Genomic DNA, 21,240 nt, shown 5'->3' with positions numbered 1-21,240 from the left:
ATTTGATTGAAAGGATTATTAAACAGGTAAAGTTTGTGAGTTGTAGACCCCTACAACCTCAAAAACTCACAAACTTTACCTGTTTAATAATCCCATCATGACACGATGACATGTATTATAAATATTTCTGTTATCAATAGTAAATAATAATAAATGAATAATTATTAGTTTATCGGTATGTAAACAAATATTATTATCGGTTCAGTAAACTATGAAAGTAGAATAATACTATATTAAGATGGAATTTACATTACAATGTTTAACTTAACTGAACCCTGCGTTTATTTGCATTGCATGATTAAACCATAAATTGAACGAACGGATTCAATCATCTCGGTTTTTGAGACCGAGCACAAAAATAAAATAAAAATAGTAATTCCGAAATCCGAAACGGCAGTTTTAGATTATATTAATATTTTCCTACTACAATATTAATCATCAATACGTATTATAAATAAAATGTGTCTGTCTGTGAATTCAAAATAACTGTTTTACAAGTCTTTATAGCTATTTACACGATAATAGAACAATCGAGATTATTTTACAAGATGTTTGTTTGTCTGTCTACCTGTTATCCCGGGCTAATCTCTGGAACGGCGTAACCGATTTTAATGGGACTTTCACTGTAAGATAGAGGAGGTTATGTAGCAACATATAGGCTACTGTTTATCCCGTAAATACATGTATCCCGCGGGATTTTTGAAAAACATAATTACCCACGTAATAGGAAGTCGCGGGTGTTCGCTAGTTAAAAATAACCTTCATCTATGATTATTATGAGTTCCCAGTCGCTTTGAGTTCACTACACCTGACTCGACCGTTATACAAATGGCACAAAAAAAGTGATTCAAATGCGAGTCATTGCTCACATACACAATCGATGAATTAGCGCTCATATTATTATAGTGTAGAGCTAGACTAGCAGGACACTAGGCAAGCTAACTAACTGCGTGATAACATTCTATTGTAGCCTATAATCTCATTCATACTCGTATTACAAAGAGAAAATATTTTATTTGTTTGTTAGTTTGGGCTCCGAAACTACTGGACCGATTTCAAAGGCTACATTATCAGAGAGTAACATGGGCTATATTTTGTCACCGTTTTGACACGGGAACGAGAACTACGCGTGTAAATATAATGTCGTTGAGTTTACTTAGTAGTAGTTTGGCGGACGCGCGTGACTTTTTTTGACGCGAAAATCATTATAAACATTCTTCCCCTTCTTAAACCATTAAGTACATTTAACATTTTAACGATAGTCGATGTATTTTTAAATTTCCGTATAACTTGTGAAATAACAAGTTGTCATACTTTCAACTCTTATCATCATTATCATCATACCATATTCGGATCACTGCTGACCTCGAGTCTCCTCTCAGAATGACAGGGGTTAGGCCAATAGTCCACCACCACGCTGGCCCCACTTCACACACGCAGAGAACTCACCTCCACCTCACCTCGTTCACCGTTTGAGACACGGCATATTTAATTTCTTAAAATGCACACAACTGAAAAGTTGGAGACCAGAACACATTAAACATTTTACTGTGCCTCGACATAGGCTTTTTGACTTCGACACTTTTCGATATTATTATTAGATATATCTATAGCTACAATTAAATAGCATTTTATATGTATATAAATAAAACATCGCGGTCAAGCGTAAACTTTCTAGTTTGACAAAAAAGAGCAACGAAACGAATGACCCAAATATCGGGTAAATAAAACATTTAACGCCGGCCTAAGCCACGGACCGAGTTCGTATCTGGGCGCATATAAACAGTTTCTCTTAGCACTTAGCGCTACTAACGCTTTCTAGTAGGGCTGCCACAGAACTATTTCAACTTATTTTAACTGTAATAGTGTTCATCAATAATACTCGGTCACATACAATAACATTATGTACATCATCATCATCATTATCAACCCATATTCGGCGCACTGCTGAGCTCGAATCTATTCTCAGAATGAGAGGGGTTAGGCCAATAGTCCACCACGCTGGCCCAATGCGGATTGGCAAACTTCACACACGCAGAGAATTGAGAAAATTCTCAGGTATGCAAGTTTCCTCACGATGTGTTATTATGTACAATGAACATATTTTTTTTTTTCTGTTTTGTTGATTTATATTAAGAACTCTTTAATTTAGTGTTTAATTTGTGTTACTTTAATTCTACTTAAACTATAGTGTACGGTTTAGTAGACATTGACACTAATTACTGTTTGAGAGGAGTTAGGCTATTTGTCCACCACGCTGGCCTAATGCGGATCGGCACACTTCACACACGTGTAGAATTAAGAAATTTCTCAAGTATGTAGGTTTTCTCATAATGTTTGTTATTCACGGTTTGAGACACGTAATATGTACCTATTTAATTTCATAAAATGCACATAACTCTTGAAATTTACCGTATCATGTTAGCAACCCAGAAAATATTTAAGCATTAAAATAACAAAAATTACATTCAAATTGGATTTGTTGTAGTATGTACGACAACCACGGGAATTTATGAAATCGGTTAAAAGATGTGTTATGTTAACATTATTATATGGGCGCTGGCCTTTAAAAGATGTCAATATAAATAAACGAGACAGTGCCAGCCCTAGCTAAAACTTGTTCATAAGCGTTATGCGATAATATTACGGGCAACGCTAAATCTCAGTGGAAAGCGCTAACAACGATGACTCGCAAATATTTAACACATAACAATATATGCATTCGTAACTTTATTATACTTTTCTTATATAATTCGCAGAACGAGATCAGACACCTACGCTTTGTGCCGAACTGCGTTTTGACATTAGATATTGAGCATCATTAACAATCCATGGTCGGCTCACTATTGAGCACGAGTCTCTTCTCCGACCATAATAGTCCTCCACGCTGGCTTGAGTTTTTCGACACTTGGTATTAGAACGAAAGTCTGCGGGCAGACATATATCTACTTCATTTTATAAATGCTGATAGTTTGTCATCCCGTGCTCCTTTCATAAGTGAACGGTTAAGGATCTTGACCTTGAAAGCTGCTACCTTCCAAAGTCACCACAGTCCAAACTCCATTATTGGCTTCCGTACCTACACACCTATGGTAGAAGCACAGACTGACAAATTTTCTGACTTCATAAAATGGTCTGGTTAACACAGGCTTTTAGTGATTTAGTCCGTGTCTATACTAATATACAAAACTGAGCTTGTTTGTTAGTTTATTTGCGTGAACATGCTAATCTCAGGAACCACTCCGTCCGATTTGAAAAATTATTTCAGTGTTAGATAGCCCATTTATCGAAGAAGGCTATAGGCTATATATTATCACGCTAAGACCAATAAGAGTAGAGCACCAAAGTAAAAGGTTACGCTGCGTGCGCTGCGTAGTTTAGCAAAAATCTTGTGTGACAGAATTGTTCCCCTTTAAAAAGTTCTAAAAAAAAGTCCACGACTGTATATAAGGTTAGTTCATATAACCTTTTTTATACTACCCAAATTTGTTCAAAATAATAATGCGTTATTTACGAAAAGTTTACACCGATTTTTACGCGGACACGTAGCATTTGTTTTCGTGAAGAAATCGGGACATAAGCCTATGTTAGACTCTCTGTACCACGATTTCTATTTATTTTTTTATTTTTAAGAATAACGTTTCCTGCCCTGTGCGATGTTATTAATGTCTTAATAAATTATATTATTGTTGGACAAGAAAAGGAAGCAAATCCAAATGAAAAGCTAGTGCGTAGTTGGGTAGGCAACAAGTAGTTAAACCTGGTTCATGTACGTTAGTTTAATTTGTTTACGCGATTATAGTAAACCGGCAAGGCGTTAGGTGTTGTACGGTTAGCAAAAAAAAAATCAAATGGACTTAATTAAGATGTACCTATAACAATTACGTATTTCTAGATTGCTTTAACTTAATATATCAAAATGTAAAAAAATATGTAGTTTCGATCTGACTTCACTGAGCAAGTGTTTTACAGCTACAGGTAGAATACTAGACATATACTTACAACTTAACTAATAATTTTCACAATTCTCTGCGTGTGTGAAGTCTGCCAATCCGCATCGGGCCAGCGTGGTGGACTATTGGCCTAACCCCTCTCATTCTGAGAGGAGCCTCGCGCTCAATAGTCAGCCGAAAATGGGTTGCTATTGCTAATGACGATACAACTTGAAGGTGATAAATAGATAAAACGTATAAAATTTTAACTATCGACTAATAACGCATCTATGTTTGTAAGTAAGTACATAATACCTATACTAGGCCAGTATAAGGTATAAGTATTAGTATTACTGGCGAGGGTCCGTGCGCTTTCACCAACAAATTGAGCGACTCTCAATTTAGTACCTGAAACAAAATTAAACCAATTAAACATTTTTGACAACTTAATCTAATTAATTTAAAAGCAATTAGCCGCCGTTTCGCGGTTCAACCGCGTAGTTTCCGTTCTCGTGAAAATATGGGATATAATATAACATATGACCAATGATATTAAATATTGTCGTAAGACACTCACAAATAACGCGGCTTTCTAATGGAAAAAAGAATCAGAATCGGTTCAGTACATCCAGAGATTACTCCAACAACACCACAAACTTTATCTCTTTATAATATTAACTAGGTGACGCCGTGCGGTTTCACCCGCGTGGTTCCCGTTCCCGTATGAATACGGGGATAATATATAGTCTATAGCATTCCTTGATAAATGGGATATCTAAAACTGAAAGAATTTTTCAAATCGGACCAGTAGTTCCTGAGATTAGCGCGTTCAATCAAACAAACAAACTCTTCAGCTTTATAATGGTATAGATATAGATAAACAGAGAATAATGTTTTGTAAGGAAAGATGGAAGATGTATTAATAGCTATTTATTATATTTCAAGATTGAATACTCAGAATAAAGAAAACTCCAGAAGGCGCATAGGAATAAAGCCGTTGAAAGTACTCTTTTTAGGTGTAATTTCACGAACAAGCGATTAGTCACTTTGTGTATGCCGTTTTGTGGGACTTGCATTCTTCGAACATAATGCGTGCTATAAAATGACAACTGATCGTGGTTTTTCTGTATTTTGAGATGGAATATTGTATCTATGATGGCAAAAGATGATAAATAAATTAACAATAGAAAATTTATATATACCTATGTATTGTTTCATTTTATAGAAACGAAAAACGTGTAGTTCTACCTTTTTTGCTATCGGTACCGAATCAAAAGTTTTCACTTGCCACCTGCATTATATCCGTCACGCCAACGATTCTACTCGTAGTATACTATACGATACGCAATATATTATATTATACGCATTTCTCGTTTCTATGGCGCGTTTATTATCAGTTCAAGCACCTCATGATGTATCTGCGAGAATTTCTCGCTAAAGTAATGGCTCCTACACACCTGCCACGATGGACTTGTACAAGCGATTTCGAGTGTGTAGAGGGCATAATCGACTTTAATAAGCTCGTCTCTAGCGCACTTGATAGTGGTTCTCAACAGAGAGTTCCCGGGTTCGATTACCAGTTTAGGATTTTATAATTTCCAAATTGGTTCAGGTGGTCGTGGCTAGTTACCAGTACCAGTAAAGACGTACCGCCAAATGATTTAGCGTTCCGGTACGATGCCGCGTAAAAACCGTCAGAGGTGAATGGACTTGCACCACTTCACAACATCAAGTGAGGTCGCAGACAAGGGCTAACTTGTTATAAAATAAATAAAAAAAACAGAGTAATTAAAAAAATAAATGTACCCAAATACAAAGCAAAGTCCTAAGGTCATTCAATCGACTTGCTTTGTAATAACAATCGCCCTGTAATACATTATTTAGTACTGTTTACACTATGTACTTTTGTCTCTACTCAGTCTTGTTATTAACATTTTCCTCATTCCCCACAAAACCAGGTGGTTTCTGGAGCCAATAGATTGAAGGAAGAAATAACTATGATCGACATCAGTTCGCACTTCAACCGGACTAGAGATTTCACAGAGGAACACCGCGAGACAGAGTACCCTTCGAATTATTCAATACGTTTAAAAATATCTCTCCTTGAATATTTATATTATCACATGATATTAGTAAACGAAGGCATATTGATATTTCGCGACCCATCGCAACAGCCCGGCTAGCTCAGTCGGTAGAGCATGAGACTCTTAATCTCAGGGTCGTGGGTTCGAGCCCCACGTTGGGCGAAACACCTTTTTAATTTTTTCTTTTTCATTTTGAGTATTAATATATTATTATACATACACTGTGAGTATAGCCATATTGCAGTAAGCGCTAACTTATTTAGTATTATGGTTTTTTTTTTACATTTTGTATTTGTCGCCTCCTAGGTGACACCTGCATGCAAGAAACGAAGAAAACAATGCGTAATAAAATGCGTTTTAAATTGGAAAAAAATCTTATAGCGTGTTAAAAACTCAACGACTATTTTATGAATACTTGCTCTCTAACACGGCCTAGAACAAAACAGATCTGGATAAAATTCTAGATTACAACCTGATATAGAAAAAAAAGCTACTTTTTATCCAGACATTCCCACAGGAATGATATCTACGCGGGTGATAACAGTGGGCACAGCTAAGTACATAATATAATAATGTAATAAATATAATACGTTTTTAGTCTCGCTACTGGGGCTGGTTATAATGACCTTCAAAATGAACAATGCATGCACACACACATTGCAACTTGCCTTTCTCAAAAGCAGTCTGCTGACTGGTAAACCAGTAGTGCCCTTAGTGTGAAATTTGCATACAGGCAATCGATGTGTCGACTTACGAGTCTTAAATGTTGAGGGTCATGATTTGTCATAATCCATTTATTTAAAACTTAGATTTGTTTAAAATTTAGTGTTACTTGGGGAAAAAAATGTAAAATATATTTTTATTAAATATTTGAATAACTCTCACTACTTCTGATGTATGCTAGTTGACATATTATACAGAATTGAGATTCTATGTAACAAATGTCATCCGGTGCCTACTGGTGGATATCATATAGTAGGTAGATGACATTTATCAATTGATTTGATGTATTTTAATAGGTTTATTTTGATGACCAAAATTGTGAATATGCCAGCCAAGCCTCTGGTTAGGTTAGTTATGAGACAAATAAACCTAACCAAAACTTACATTGGAAGAGCTTAACAGGTCAATTTTCCCTCTCCTATAAGTTAGTAGGCTAGTCCTCCGTGAGATAGTAAGGAGACCTTGTGGGTTGTTAAAATTTGCTGATTTTTTTTTCGGATTGTGTAAGTGCAGTAGGCTCCTTATGGGACCTCAGCGGCGTCACCGGCGGGTTTGGGCGAGCGCAGAAGCATCGCCTGATGGGGCCCGAAGGCAGAAGCAGAGTAGATGGGCGGAACGACTCTCTAAGGGCGTCTCCTCTAAGACTCGGACCTCGACTTAGAGGGCCGTTCTGGAAGGGTGTTTTGGCCTGAGTGTATCAGTCCGGGCACCCCCGAGATCGTGAGTTAAAAAGCCCACGTCTGGGTGACGTCAGATATCGGGGACTTTGCTGATGATTATGATGAAACTCAGCCGAAAACGAGAGACCGTTTGCGAGCGTGTATACCTCTTACTAGGGGTCTGGTGTGTGATTCATTAGGTGCACAAGTGCTGCACTTTAAGAGATAAGTCGGGGTCGAGTGCCTCACTATCGAGCACACTCCACACGCGCCAAGGCGGAGCTTTTTTCTATAAAAAATGGAAAACAATAGAAAAGAAGGCACTTTGAAAGGCGTGCTATAAAAATTTTAATCTTGCATTAAAACTTTACTTAACATTGGAACTTGGAAGTAAACTCCTTGACTAGAGAATATCCGCGTAAGAGGCGAAAATTTTTGGACGTCATAACTCATAATCTGGACAGAAAAGCTTACTGTTCGAAAACTTCGTTTTGTAAATGGATGAACAGTGCTGATTATGAGCAAAACTTTGAAAATCGATAAAACTGAAACATAGATCTGAATTAGTAGGGCTTTTTGTGACAAAACTTGCTGTATTCTGATCTGAATTAATTCAAATCTGTAATAACACCACATAAGTACTTAATATGAGGATAGCAATTAGAAATTAAGAATTATAATAATAAAATGCACTACAATAAAAGAAGATAAAATGCAAAATCTGATGTAAATGACGCTAAATACTTTAGGCAACACTATAGAGTACATACAAAGCTGCTGGTGACAATAACAACGTTTTCTTTTTTGTACGTTCCAAAGTGGAACCCTAAAAACCATCATTCTTATCATTCATCATCATTATGACGTATATTTTCGGAATCCTACAATACGCGAGGCCCGACACGCACGGCCGGATTTTAATTCCTTTTTTCATTGCAGTAACTATATTATCGAAGATAAAGGATGACCTAAAAATTACACATGCAAACTAGATTAGAATATTAATTAATTAGTTACTTAATAATATAACAATCACGGTCCTGCTAAGGACATGAGATCCCGTGGGAATATAATCCGCAATCTAAACTAATATTATAAAGCTGAAGAGTTTGTTTGTTTGTTTGTTTGTTTGTTTGTTTGTTTGTTTGTTTGTTTGTTAGTGTTTGTTTGTTTGTTTGTTTGATTGAACGCGCTAATCTCAGGAACTACTGGTCCGATTTGAAAAATTCTTTCAGTGTTAGATAGCCCATTTATCGAGGAAGGCTATAGGCTATATATTATCCCCATATTGCTACGGGAACGGGAATTACACGGATGAAACCGCACGGCGTCAGCTAGATTTTACAACGCACTCTTATTGCAACACAACACAGGTCATTATTAAATTGTAAACTAAACTACACGTATGCTAAACATACTCAAGTTTTCGGGACTTGCCAAACTGAGTGGTCGAGTTAAAAATAATCATATACACAAGAACTTAGAGTTACTAATGGGTTGCACGTATTCTCTCACCATATGGTCAGCGCTTGGGAATATTTTTTCAAATGTAATATTTTAGGCCTCTTTTTTCAAATGACAGTACATTTTTTTTTTTTTTTTCTGTCTGAGTAGGTGCCGATAGCTCCCTGCGGAACCACTACGGCGTCACCGGGGGGGTTGGGCGAGCGCAGAAGCATCGCCTGATGTGACCCGAAGGCTGAAAGAAAGATAGAGGACGGAACGGCTCTCTAAGGGCGTCTCCTATGAGACTCGGACCTCGGCTTAGAAGGCCATTCTGGAGGAGGTAACCGTGACCTGAGTGAATCAGTCCGGACGCCCCCAAGATCGTGAGTTAGAAAACCCACGTCCGGGTGACGTTAGATATCGGGGACCTCGTCTTCGCCGGCGAAGACGCTGTGTAGCTTGTGATTGTGTTACCTGGGAAGCATTGTCGGTTGTTATGTCATCGTCTGGATCGTAAAGGACGTTCTTGGGACGCCTCTGCTTGCAGTTAGCGTTTAGGTTGGGAGTGTAATTGCAGGCCTCAACCACTAGTTGGTTGGGATGGATGGCAGCTCTGTCAAAATAGTTTTGAGAGAGCTGTTTCATGTACTTAGCTATTGTCGGTAATTCTAGATCTCTATGGAGGTCATTATTGCGTAAAAACCACGGCGCGCCCGTGATTTGACGCAGAAAACGATTCTGTAGGGTTTGAAGCGGCCTAAGGGTCGCTTTGGGACGGTGGGCAAACACTACACTAGCGTAGGTTAAGATCGGACGGATCGTAGTTTTATAAAGCGTTAGCTTTGAGCGGAGGGACAATTTACTTTTCTTATTTATCATAGCGTAAAGGCGGTGCATTACGTATGCGGCCTTTTTTCTCGCTTTGTTAACGTGCATGGAGAAGCTCATGCGGTTATCGAAGGTAACGCCTAGGTACTTGGCAGTACGTTGCCAGGGGATGGGTGCTCCGTAAAGGGAGACTTCTTTGAGTCCGGACTTGAGACGGGAGACCGCTTTGCCGGTGAAAAGCACGGCTGCGCTTTTCTCTGGGTTGACTTCTATACGCCAAAGGCGGAACCATTTACCTATAATGTTTACCGCCTTCTGGAGGCGGGCTCTAATGTGGACCCGGTTTACTGCCGTCGCGTACAGTGCGGTGTCGTCCGCAAACTGGGCGACGTGTACGCCCGGGTGGTCGGTGGGAATGTCGCTTGTGAAGAGCGAGTATAAAAGCGGGGAGAGCACGGAGCCCTGAGGGACTCCTGCGCGAATCTGTCTGGGTGAAGAGAGAGTGCCGTCTATACGGTACCTGAAGGTGCGGTTGGACAGAAAGCTGTGTAGCAAGCGTACCATTTTGTTTGGTACGCCGAAACGGTTTAGTTTGAATATCAAGCCTTCGTGCCAGACGCGGTCAAACGCTTTAGCTACGTCAAAGAAGAGCGCCCCGGTGGCGATGGGGTTATGAAATGTATTAAAACCGGTTAGAATGTGCTCCGTGAGGCGGTGCACTTGATGAACACATGAGTGTTTACATCGAAATCCAAACTGTTGTTTGATGAGAAGTTGCTTTTCATCGCAAATGGCTTTGAGACGATTCAAAATGATTATCTCATACACCTTGCCAATGGTGTTGAGAAGACTAATTGGGCGGTAGCTAGTCGGGAGGTCGCGGGGTTTACCCGGCTTGTGGATGCCAATGACCGTGGCTTCTTTCCATGCGTCTGGGAAGGCGCAGTGAGCTAGGAGAACATTGAAGATGTTCACCAGGAGGTTGATTATCTGGACCGGGAGAAGCTTTAAAGCTTTGTTGCTAATCGTATCAGGCCCCGGAGCCTTCTTTTTGCGCAAGCCCTTGATAACCGCAGAGACTTCCTCGCATGACGTAGGGGTAATTTCGACTCCGTCCGGGGGGCGAGATAAGATAGAAGTGAGTTCGGACTTCACTTTTTTCGCGTGTGATTTTACAAATGCCGTAGTGCTTGGAGTGCACTGGGCTTCCAGACTGTCGGCTAGGCATTCGGCCTTATCGATGTCCTCGATCGCGTTTGGGAGGCCAGGGCGTTTGAGAGGTGGGGTGGCTGCGAGGCGGTCGGCTTTGAGATATCTTGCCACGTCGTAGAAGGCTACGTGCGATGGCTCGAGCTCTCTCAGTCGGTCGTCCCATTGTCTGTCATAACGCCAGCGCAAGCGACGCTTGCACCGTCTTCCGAGAGTCCAAAGAAGACTCGCGTTTTGTCGGGTCGGTTCAGATTCGTAGCGTCTTTGCTGTGCGTTTCTATCCGTTAGTAGGGCCCGTAGGTCCGACGACAAGGGGGCCTTGCTGAAGGCAGGGACCTCCTTGGTGCAATCTTTTATTGCTTCGCGAATATGGCCATTTAGGTTCGAAGAAGCTGCGAGCGCTTCGCCTAACGTTTCTATCTCGTCAGGAATTTGATCTAGGTGCTGTGAAGCCAAGGACTTGAGACGCTCAGACAGTCTCCCGTAATTAATTATAGTTTTGGTCGGGGGGGTCGTGGAGGGCGGGGGGCCAAGCTGGAGTATAACTGGTCTGTGGTCCGAGTCCGAGGCCAGATCCGAGAACACCTCCAAAGGACTCACTTCAAGAGTGATGTTCTTTACGAGTGCCAGATCCAGTACGCTCGGAGTTTGGTTTCGTGTGTCCGTCAGTCTCGGGTAACGTGTTGGTTTGTCGGGGGTGAGCAAAATGAAATTAGCATCGTCGCGGTCAGTCAGTCTTCTTAGAGTGTTGCCGCTAGTGTTATTATAAGCGTTGAGCCAACTTGTATGTTTAGCGTTAAAGTCACCGGCCAAAATGACGGAGTCACTTAAGGAGAGGAGTGTCTGAATGTCACTCTCTAAGAGACGTTTACCGCAGGGTTGGTAAACTGAAACCAATGTGATCGGCGGATGGCCGGTCATACTGACCTGACATACTGAGACTTCCATGTTAGTAAGCTCGGGAGGATCAAGAGGAGTGCAGTGAAGAGCCCTTCTGTGATATATAGCTGTACCTCCCTTCCTTTGGGTGGTCCGGTCGTTTCTAATCATTAGGTAATTCCCTATTTTGGGATCGCGAAGGCTAGGTTTCAAGAAGGTCTCTTGCACCAGAAAGATGTCCGGTTTGTGGTCGCTTATCCATTCGCGGACCTCGAGTAATTTATCGGTGAGCCCGTCTGCATTGAAGAAGCCGACAGTCAGGGAATGTGGTTTTAATCTACCGTTGTGAGCCATTTAGAAAATTTTTATAGTTTTCGATCGCGCGGAGCATGATACTGTGCTCGCCTATTGCCCTTAGGGGGTCTACTTTATATTTCTCAATGAAGAGATCGTATTCTTCCATACGGAATACATCCGAGAAGGAGTGAGTCGCGTATGAAGGTTTGGACGAGGCTTGAGGGGCCGAGAGAGGGGGTTGGGCCGCAGGAGCGGCCCTCGGGGGCTGTTTGGCGACCGGAGAAGCCGGTGCCGCACTAGGAGCGTTAGGCGCTCCGTACAATGGCTTGTTCCAAGCGTTGGTGGTAGGCACCGGCGCTGGAACAAACCTGTGAGCGGGCTTTTTGGGTGCCGCCGGTTTGCGGCCCGCTGCCCTGCCCCTTCGCTTGCCTGGCTGTGGGGCCTTCCGGCATCCGCGATAGTTCGCGGGATGGCCGGCTTCGCCGCACAGCACGCAGCTTGGGGGCACTTCAGCGATCCGTTCCTTGCGGGGACAATCTATCGTGCCGTGATCTCCCAGGCACTTAACGCACCTGGGACGGGCAAAACAATTCCTTTGAGAGTGTCCATAGGTCTGGCATCTATGACATTGACCTATGCGGCCACGGTTGTTGGGCTTCTCAAAGGAGAGGCCAGAGAGGTGGCATATCGCCTTCAAGTTGTATATCCTCTTGCCCTCAGGAGAGAGCTCGAGGATCACTAGACAGAGGTCTAGCGGCTCTTTTGAGCGTGATCGGTACATTCGGTGTACCTCCTGGACGGGGAGATCCTGTTTAAGCAGGTCGGCTTTGATGAGCTCAGTATCAAGCTCCTTGGGGAGACCGCGGACTACTACGCGGAGGACTCGCTCATCGCTCAGAGCGTAAGTGTGATAGCCTATTGAGTTTGACCTCAATAAAGCTGTCAGACGCCTATGGTCACCGGATGACTCGCATTCCGCACGAATACCTAAGGTGGTAAGCTGGGCGTTTGGAATAGGGATATTGTTTTTTATTAGCATGGGGACAATTTTGTTTGCCCATGCGTCCTTGTCCCTAATAAACATTGGGGGGATCTTCTCCTTGCGAGGTTCCTCCATAGGAGAGTCCTCACTTTCGGAGTCTGAATCGGATAAGGTTTGTGACCGAGCTTGGCTCTCGGTCACAGTGACCTTGCTAGTGGTAGTGGGCTGAGCGTCGGTTTTAGTAGCCTTTCGCCGTTTTCGATTACTTACGACGACGGTGAAGCCATCGTCAACTGGAGCCGGTGAGCCCTGCGACTCTGGGATATCGCAAATGTCCATGGCGGAAGGCCTATGGAACGTGTTGGTCGGAGTGCGAGTCATAGATTCGCGGGAGGGTGGCAAAGTGCCCTTTGGGTGGGCTGAGGGCCCGGGGAGCGCGTTAGGCGCGCTAGGCCCTACGGACGGAGCCGGAATCGGTGTTGCCGGGCGACCCGAGGCCGAGACACGTGGGTCGCGGGCCGCGGATTGGCTGCCCAGCGGCGGGCGCACTACCTGAGCAGGTAGCACGTGGCGCTGGGTCACGAGTGGCGCGGGGGTTGCGGGGATAGCGGGGGACGCGGCGGCATTTCCCGGAAGGGGACTACCTGATTGGGGTTGACTTTGAGTCAAAGTCACGGTTTGAGACGCAATCGGTTGCGAAGACATAAAACTTTCCAGATAGCCTGGAAATTTAACTCGGAGGTCCTTGAAGAGGGCCTCCAAGTACGGCGGCGGAACGGAGTTGGGGTCCATAGTGGACCCCGGAACTAACAGGGCCTCCCCACCGGGGCGGGGAGGTGAGTACCTACTGTGTGGCCCTAGTGGTCCACGCCTTTAGGTGACGTGGGTGTACCTACTCTTATTCTAGTGTACTCACGGACCGGAACCACTTAACTACACTAGAACAACGCAGAACACAACACAACACAGCACAACGAAATCGGTGGTCAAGACAGTACTAGAAAAACTAGCACCCTCTCAAAAGAAGAACCAATATTGGTGGCCTCCACCGTGGGATCGAAAACCTGCATAGGCGAGGACAGACGACCGCACGGGACGGCTGCCAAGATCGGAGTCGCTGCCAAGATCGGAGTCCAGACAATGCTGACAGTACACTACCAACTGCACACCATACGCTACGACATAAAAAAAAACTAAAATTCGTCATGGTTGGTGACAAAATGTTGAACCTCTAATTCATGTTCAAAGACGAAAAATGCTTGACTAAAGATTATAAGCCACCACGCTTGTAATTTCATCGGCTACCATAGCTAACTAATTAATACATAGACTACATATAAACACAGCAATGTTGTTTGTTGGTAGTAATAAAAAACGCAGTGTTTGTAATGAGTTATTTAATTATTCTACTACCTACCCGTATATTACAGAAATAAAGCATTGTAGCAGTAGTACATACCCAAAGGAGCTTTTAAACAAAGAGGTTTTTGTTAAGGAGCTCACGTGGTTTATCAAAAAAAAAATGGACTAATTGCGAAATGTTAGTCATACAAAAAATGGCAAGCTATCGATCGCACTCGGCACTGATGACATCCGTGGGGCATTACGGATCCATTTGGCTGTAATCCCGTGGGGCTGAGCTGTGACGTCACGCGTCTAGGCGGCCGGCGCGACTACGCGGCGCGGGATACTCGCTTACAAAACTGCTAAACATTCACCAATTATCTCTAATTATATATTTAGTTTGTCACGTCTTCGTGTCCAAGTATTATGTTCTTATTACAGAAATATACCAGAAAAATAATCAAGAATACAGAAAAGAGAAAACTTTGATTATGGAAAAGTGTACCTACTGATGCTTTGGGAAATTAGAAAACACTTTTAAGAAACAGGCAACACCTGGCGATAAATTAAACTTTAAAGCAACAATAACGAATAAAGTAACTAATATAGGACTTCGAAGCGTGTACCTATAATAAAAATAATATATAGGATTGCTGATTCGGTGGTACGAGTATGGTGGTGGTGTACAGAAGGTTGAATTTGCAGGCAAACGGGACTTTAAATCTATGCCTCAAGTTGGCATTAAAGGATGGATATAAAATGAGTGAAGTTACCAAAATTACGATTCCCACGACAACTCATCGCAGCATTGAAACATGGTTATTAAGTTTGCTAATAAACTATACATCGGGTAACTATCCCATTCTTAATAAAGCTATAACACTTTTGTGGACAAGTGTATAAGTCCCGGAAACGCACGAACGTCTGGGATAGTTTCAGGATAACCAGCTCCCCTCTAATAGCGTTTCGCCGAACTGTCTGAAACATGGCTGACTCATCTTTTATGACTGAAAAATAATTGCTTTCTCATTTCTATCCAGCGTTATACCTACATAGCTAGTGGACGCCAGCGACCTTAGACTTCCTTAATCCAGCCATGTCGCAAAATTAGTTCTTAGCGGACGTCTACTAAGTTTATGTAGAAACTATCTTCTTCCAAATTTCACCTTTGTACATCAAGCGAATATATCGAATGTATGTTTAATGAACAGAAACAGTCATTAGTTTATGGAAGTTCATTACGAATTATGAAAAATTGGTTTATTTTTCTATCCTCAAAGAAAATCTTTTGGGCCCTACACACTATGCTCCTTGCGCTGAACTTCGCTATGGAAACTGCGCCGGTAAAACCGCAGGCGAATGCTAGTTATTTTTTAAAGGAGATGTCCGAAATTGGGCCCACTTTTCAGAACGATATCGAATTGAAAAATGTATTAAAAATCTTTATAAATAATAATATAAAAATAGTTTATTTCGTTAACATCGATCAGTAAGAAATAATTAAAGGCTAGTCTTTTTTTAAGAGCTGTACACTCCTGTGACAGAAGGCTCCGCTCTTTCATTATTATTTAATATTTTAACAAAATGCTTAGGTAAAGTGAGTGTCAAATCCTTATTAAAACTGTCCTGTCAGTTAGACACTGGTAATGCAATCAATTTTATGTCAAAGGAATACGAATTATTGCCTACCTCTAATAAGTAATTTAACTGATTAGGCAAATATAGATTTCTTTAAAAATTGGCCTCATGATTTTCCATAATTGTCCTAATTTATTGCCAATTTTCAGCCCTGTATCATTTGTATAAATTGGGCCCAAGTTTGTATGGAGACTGGGTTTCTCCTTTGTAGAAAGTCTTTGGTGTACGACAACTCAACTCATGGATGGTATTTTAAAGAGGAGTTGTTTGTAGGAATTTTGACGGCCTCCGTCGCTCAGTGGTATGCGCGGTGGATTTACAAAACGGAGGTCCTGGGTTCGATCCCCGGCTGGGCAGATTGAGATTTTCTTAATTGGTCCAGGTCTGGCTGGTGGGAGGCTTCGGCCATAGCTACGTCTTTGTCGGTAGTTACCACCCTACCGACAAAGACGTACCGCCAAGCGATTTAGCGTTCCGGTACGATGTCGTGTAGAAACCGAAAAGGGGTGTAGATTTTCATCCTCCTCCTATCAAGTTAGCTTCCATCTCAGACTGCATCATCTCTTACCATCAGGTGACAATGTAGTCAAGGGCTAACTTGTAAAAAATAAAAAAAAAGTAATTTAACTGATTACGCAAATATAGATTTCTTTGAAAATTGGCCTAACGAGTTTTCCATAATTGTCCTAATTTAGGGCCAATTTTCAGCTCTGTATCATTTGTTTAATTTGGGCCCGAGATTGTATGGAGACTGGGTTTCTCCTTTGTAGAAAATCTTTGGTGTACGACTCATGGATGGTATTTTAAAGAAGTAGATTAGTTGATTGTAGGAATCCTTTGGTGTGCGTGAGCTCAACTCATGGACGGATTTCTTTTCAAGTTGACACCACGGGCCGATTAAACAAGCCAAAACTCAATGGCTGTATACAATGGCCCGCGACACAAATCAAAGCAATAATTACGAGCAACGCTGTGTTACCCCCCGCACCCCTCGCCGCGGACCCTTGACCTATATCCCGTTTTGCGCAATGCGAAACGACATTGTGATCCGAGCGCTAGTGATGTGACTCGCGTCCCGGATAATCCAGTGGGAAGAAAACTTCGTCCCGAAAATACTAGAAGGGTGATTCTTAATAGTTTTAAGATAACCAAAAATATTGGCGTTTTTTTGACATACATAGAAAGTAGGTGCATAATGTTATGTACATACATTTTTTTACATGCTGCTACGAGTATGTACATCGAAAGTATACGAAAAGCATATTTTTGATGCATATGACCAAGATTAATGAGCTCAGGATAGGCAAATAAAATGGGGGAAATTAATAAAATGGGTAGCTTTATAAGGTCCACAGTTGTGACAGATCGTGCCTCAATCGTGACGTTACTAGAGTAAAGATAGTTACTAACTATGACTGTGCCAACTGTATCAATCATGCATATGACAGATTTAAATTTTTCACTGTAATTATCATATACATATCATCCTAATTTCAGGTGAGGGAGATGAATTAAGTACTTAGATAATACATGGAACTATTTGAATCAAAGGTTATGTAGTTGAAAGTTTACATTGAGTTTCACGCGGACGAAGTCGCGTGCGTAAGTAAGTAAATAAATGTAAGACAGGCGGTCAATCCAAAACACATGTACTTCCCGAATTGAAATTCTTAGTCCCGAAATGTCCCGATTTTGTTCAACGCGGGCAGCCCTATGTCGCATACAAACGAGAGCTCGTTCCACGCGCCAACTGCCAGCGTGGTATCCTTCGCATTGAATCCGCATCATTACCGCGCCGAACAAAGCGCGCCATCGGAAGCGGTCGCACTCTTCATCTACTTGATACCACGTCATCTTTGACATCTCGATGTCGCGGTAGAATGCAATGTGATCTTTGATAGTGTCTGTAGTTCTATAAATCGTATCGACATTTTTAACGATACACTTCATGACCTCCCTCCTTATAAAAGAGGGGATTTTGAACGTAACGTGGATATAATCCACCACGTTGTTTCAGAGTAGGTACGCGAATGGTGATAACGTGACTCTATAACGATCTCTATCAGATGGTGATCCATCTGATAGTGATAGGATACGTGCTCTCCGAGACACGGGAGTGTAACACTGTCAATTTCCAATTCCGCGCCGATTGGACTCCGGCTTCGGAATATCTACTGAGAATTTCTTGGAAGAACAATAAGCTCGTAGCCCGACCCAGGACTCGAACCCTGGACCTTATAATCCGAAGCCACTTAGCCACTGAACGTACGACGCAATTATAATTATAATTATACATATACAGTACCTATCTTTTGACGGCCTCCGTGGCACAAAGGTATGCACGGTGGATTTACAAGACCTCCGTCTTGTAAATCCTGGCTGAGCCGACTGAGGTTTTCTTAATTGGTTAAGGTCAGGCTAGTGGGAGGCTTCGGCCGTGGCTAGTAACCACCATCCTACCGGCAAAGACGTACCGCCAAGCGATTTAGCGTTCCGGTAGAAACCGAAGGGGGTGTGGATTTTCATCCTCCTCCTAACAAGTTACCCTGCTTCCATCTTAGATTGCATCAACACTTACCATCAGGTGAGATTGTAGGCAAGGGAGAACTTGTAAATAATAAATAAAATCTAACATCATCTTCATTCGAATGCCTATCTTCAAACGATATTACATCTCTACACTTCGTATTCGGGTAAATCAATCCATCATACCCAAATTGATGTTTCGCAGTGCGGCACTGCAGCGAGCTGATTACTCAGTATATAGGTCAAGGGTAGACAAATTTGATGAAAACATGGATGGAATTTAAAAAGAGATACCATCTTTTTTGATGGAACAAAGAAGGAAACATCCCAACCAAGTAATTTAAGTCAAAATTTGTTAAAGTATTTCAATTTGGTTTAGATTACAAGCACTTTCGAAACTTCAGGTTATAATATTATTATATGGTGATAATAAACAAATTCATAAAGTGAAGAATGTGACTATCAGACAAAAAACTTAAGTGACTGATGCTCATATCCATGCACTCACACTTAAATGGTAATGGGCCGGCCACATCTCAAGATATGTGGACAAAAGGTGGACTATTGAAACAACACGATGGAAAGGTCCATTAGGAAAAAGAAATGTAGGAAGACCAATCAGACGGTGGGTTGATGATATCATTCAGATAGCCGGAAACGAATGGATGAAATCTGGCAAAAACAGGGAGTTGTGGAAGAAGATGGAGGAGGCCTTTACCCTTTCAAGGGTCCATATTTAATAAAAACTTACTAACTAATATTACTAACATAATTTAAGATAATAAAAATTTTAATAAAAAAAAATACAACCGACTTCAAATCCTAAAAATGTACCCGCTAAACTAAAAAGCGAAAAATAACATCATAATATGTTCTACCTGCTGATCAGTATGAAGGCGGTGCTAAGCCGGTGATGTATTAATTCAAGCCATGTGAGAATATCTTATAGATTTAGATTTTGCAGACAGTGTTGTTTCATGTGGTCCTGTCAGAAATGGCTTTAATTAAGACAACACCGGCTAAGCACCGACTTCATACTGATCAGCAGGTAGAACATATTATGATGTTATTTTTCGCTTTTTAGTTTAGCGGGTACATTTTTAGGATTTGAAGTCGGTTGTATTTTTTTTTATTAAAATTTTTATTATTTTTCCATTTTTAGTGTAAAATTTCATCTCAAACGAATACATCAGACCCCTAATGACAGTCACAACCCATCTTGGTACAAAATTCTCAGCAATACAAATTAATCAAGCCCAAGCACAAGGTAGCTACCGTAAACCGTTAAGGAGTTCCCTTAATTGACCTTGGTCTTCATCATCAGACCCCTAATAACAGACACAACTCATATAGGTAGAAAGTTCTCAGCAATACGAATTAATCAAGGCCAAACACAAGGTAGTTACTGTAAACTGTTAAGGAGTTCCCTTAATTGTCCTTGGTCTTCATCACCAATCCCCTAAATGACAGTCACAACCTATCTATGTGGAAAGTTCTCATTAATACAAATTAATCAAGCCCAAACAGAAGGTAACTGCTGTGAATCGCCGAGGAGTTCCCTCGTCTGTTTTATGGCTCCATCATCAGATCGACTTTAAACCTTCATGAAATTATAGTGCTTAAAAGTACTAAATGGAAAAGTATACAAACACACTAGACACCCATATAATTTTCGAAAGTTCCCCTCAATTTCTCCAGGATTCCACCATCAGATCTTGACATGATGGCAATGGGACCAAATGGGGGCTATACCATTTCAAACAAAAAAAGAATTTTTGAAATCGGTCCAGGCGTCTTTGAGTAATCGGTGTACATACATAAAAAAAACAAAAAAAAAAAAAAAAAAAAAAAATACCGACCGAATTAAGAACCTCCTCCTTTTTGAAGTCGGTTAAAAACTTGCTAACAAACTACTAACAACTTTTGAAATGTAATTTAGAAATGTAAATGTGTATGTAAAATATGAAATAAACGGCTTATTTATTATTATTTTTATGGTGATAATAATTGGTCGAAAACTTACAATTAAAGTTACGAGGACGCCTTGGTCTGAGAAGAGCCGGATATATTTATCTAAAGTACACAATCGTATAGTGCAATTTAATGCCAAGCATTTTTATTATCATCTAAATAATCCTTAACTTTAAGCTTGCGTTTAATAAGTGAAAATACATACTAAATGCATAATATGTATGTATGCTTCTATGGAAATACTATTATGAATTTTTAGGAAGATGAATCGCCAGTAGACTTAAAACTTGATTTCGATCAATTAATTAGTTACGGAATAGTTCACTACCATCGGTCTCGATCCTTGCATAACGTTCGTAGACATCGAAAAGAGATGAAGAGAAAGTGATTTATAGTTTAGTTTTATAACTACTGCTACTGAATGAGATTTACACTCGTAATTCGTGTAATCTGCATTATCTTATCTTATCTATCTGTGACATCGAGATGAGATTGATACTTCAAAGTGTCTTGTAATTCTTTAATCTAAACTATTTACATTGTACCGTTTCTGAATAATCTAATAAGATAAAATTTCATATTTTTTAGAAATTCCCCGACATTTATGAATTTAGCTGGAAGAACGATTTCATTTCAGAAATACTTTCATGAGAAAAACGCCGATCAAAACAAAAGAAACGCCGAAAATCTTCGGATTTGCATGTATTTTGCCAACCACATTG

General features: G+C 41.0%; 1 protein-coding gene and 1 non-coding gene across 2 annotated transcripts in view; one reads left to right on the top strand and one right to left on the bottom strand.

Annotated features, from left to right (window-relative positions):
• Positions 1-21,240, bottom strand: part of LOC112055764 (GTPase-activating protein CdGAPr) — an 89,394-nt gene that overhangs the window by 60,889 nt on the left and 7,265 nt on the right. The window lies entirely within an intron of this gene.
• On the top strand, positions 6,106-6,178 carry Trnak-cuu (transfer RNA lysine (anticodon CUU)). Its single transcript has one exon. It is a non-coding gene; the product is annotated as a tRNA-Lys (tRNA).

This window comes from Bicyclus anynana, chromosome 8 (genome assembly GCF_947172395.1).
Source record: "Bicyclus anynana chromosome 8, ilBicAnyn1.1, whole genome shotgun sequence".
NCBI classification, from domain to species: domain Eukaryota; kingdom Metazoa; phylum Arthropoda; class Insecta; order Lepidoptera; family Nymphalidae; genus Bicyclus; species Bicyclus anynana.
This window is presented reverse-complemented; position numbering and strand designations above follow the sequence as displayed.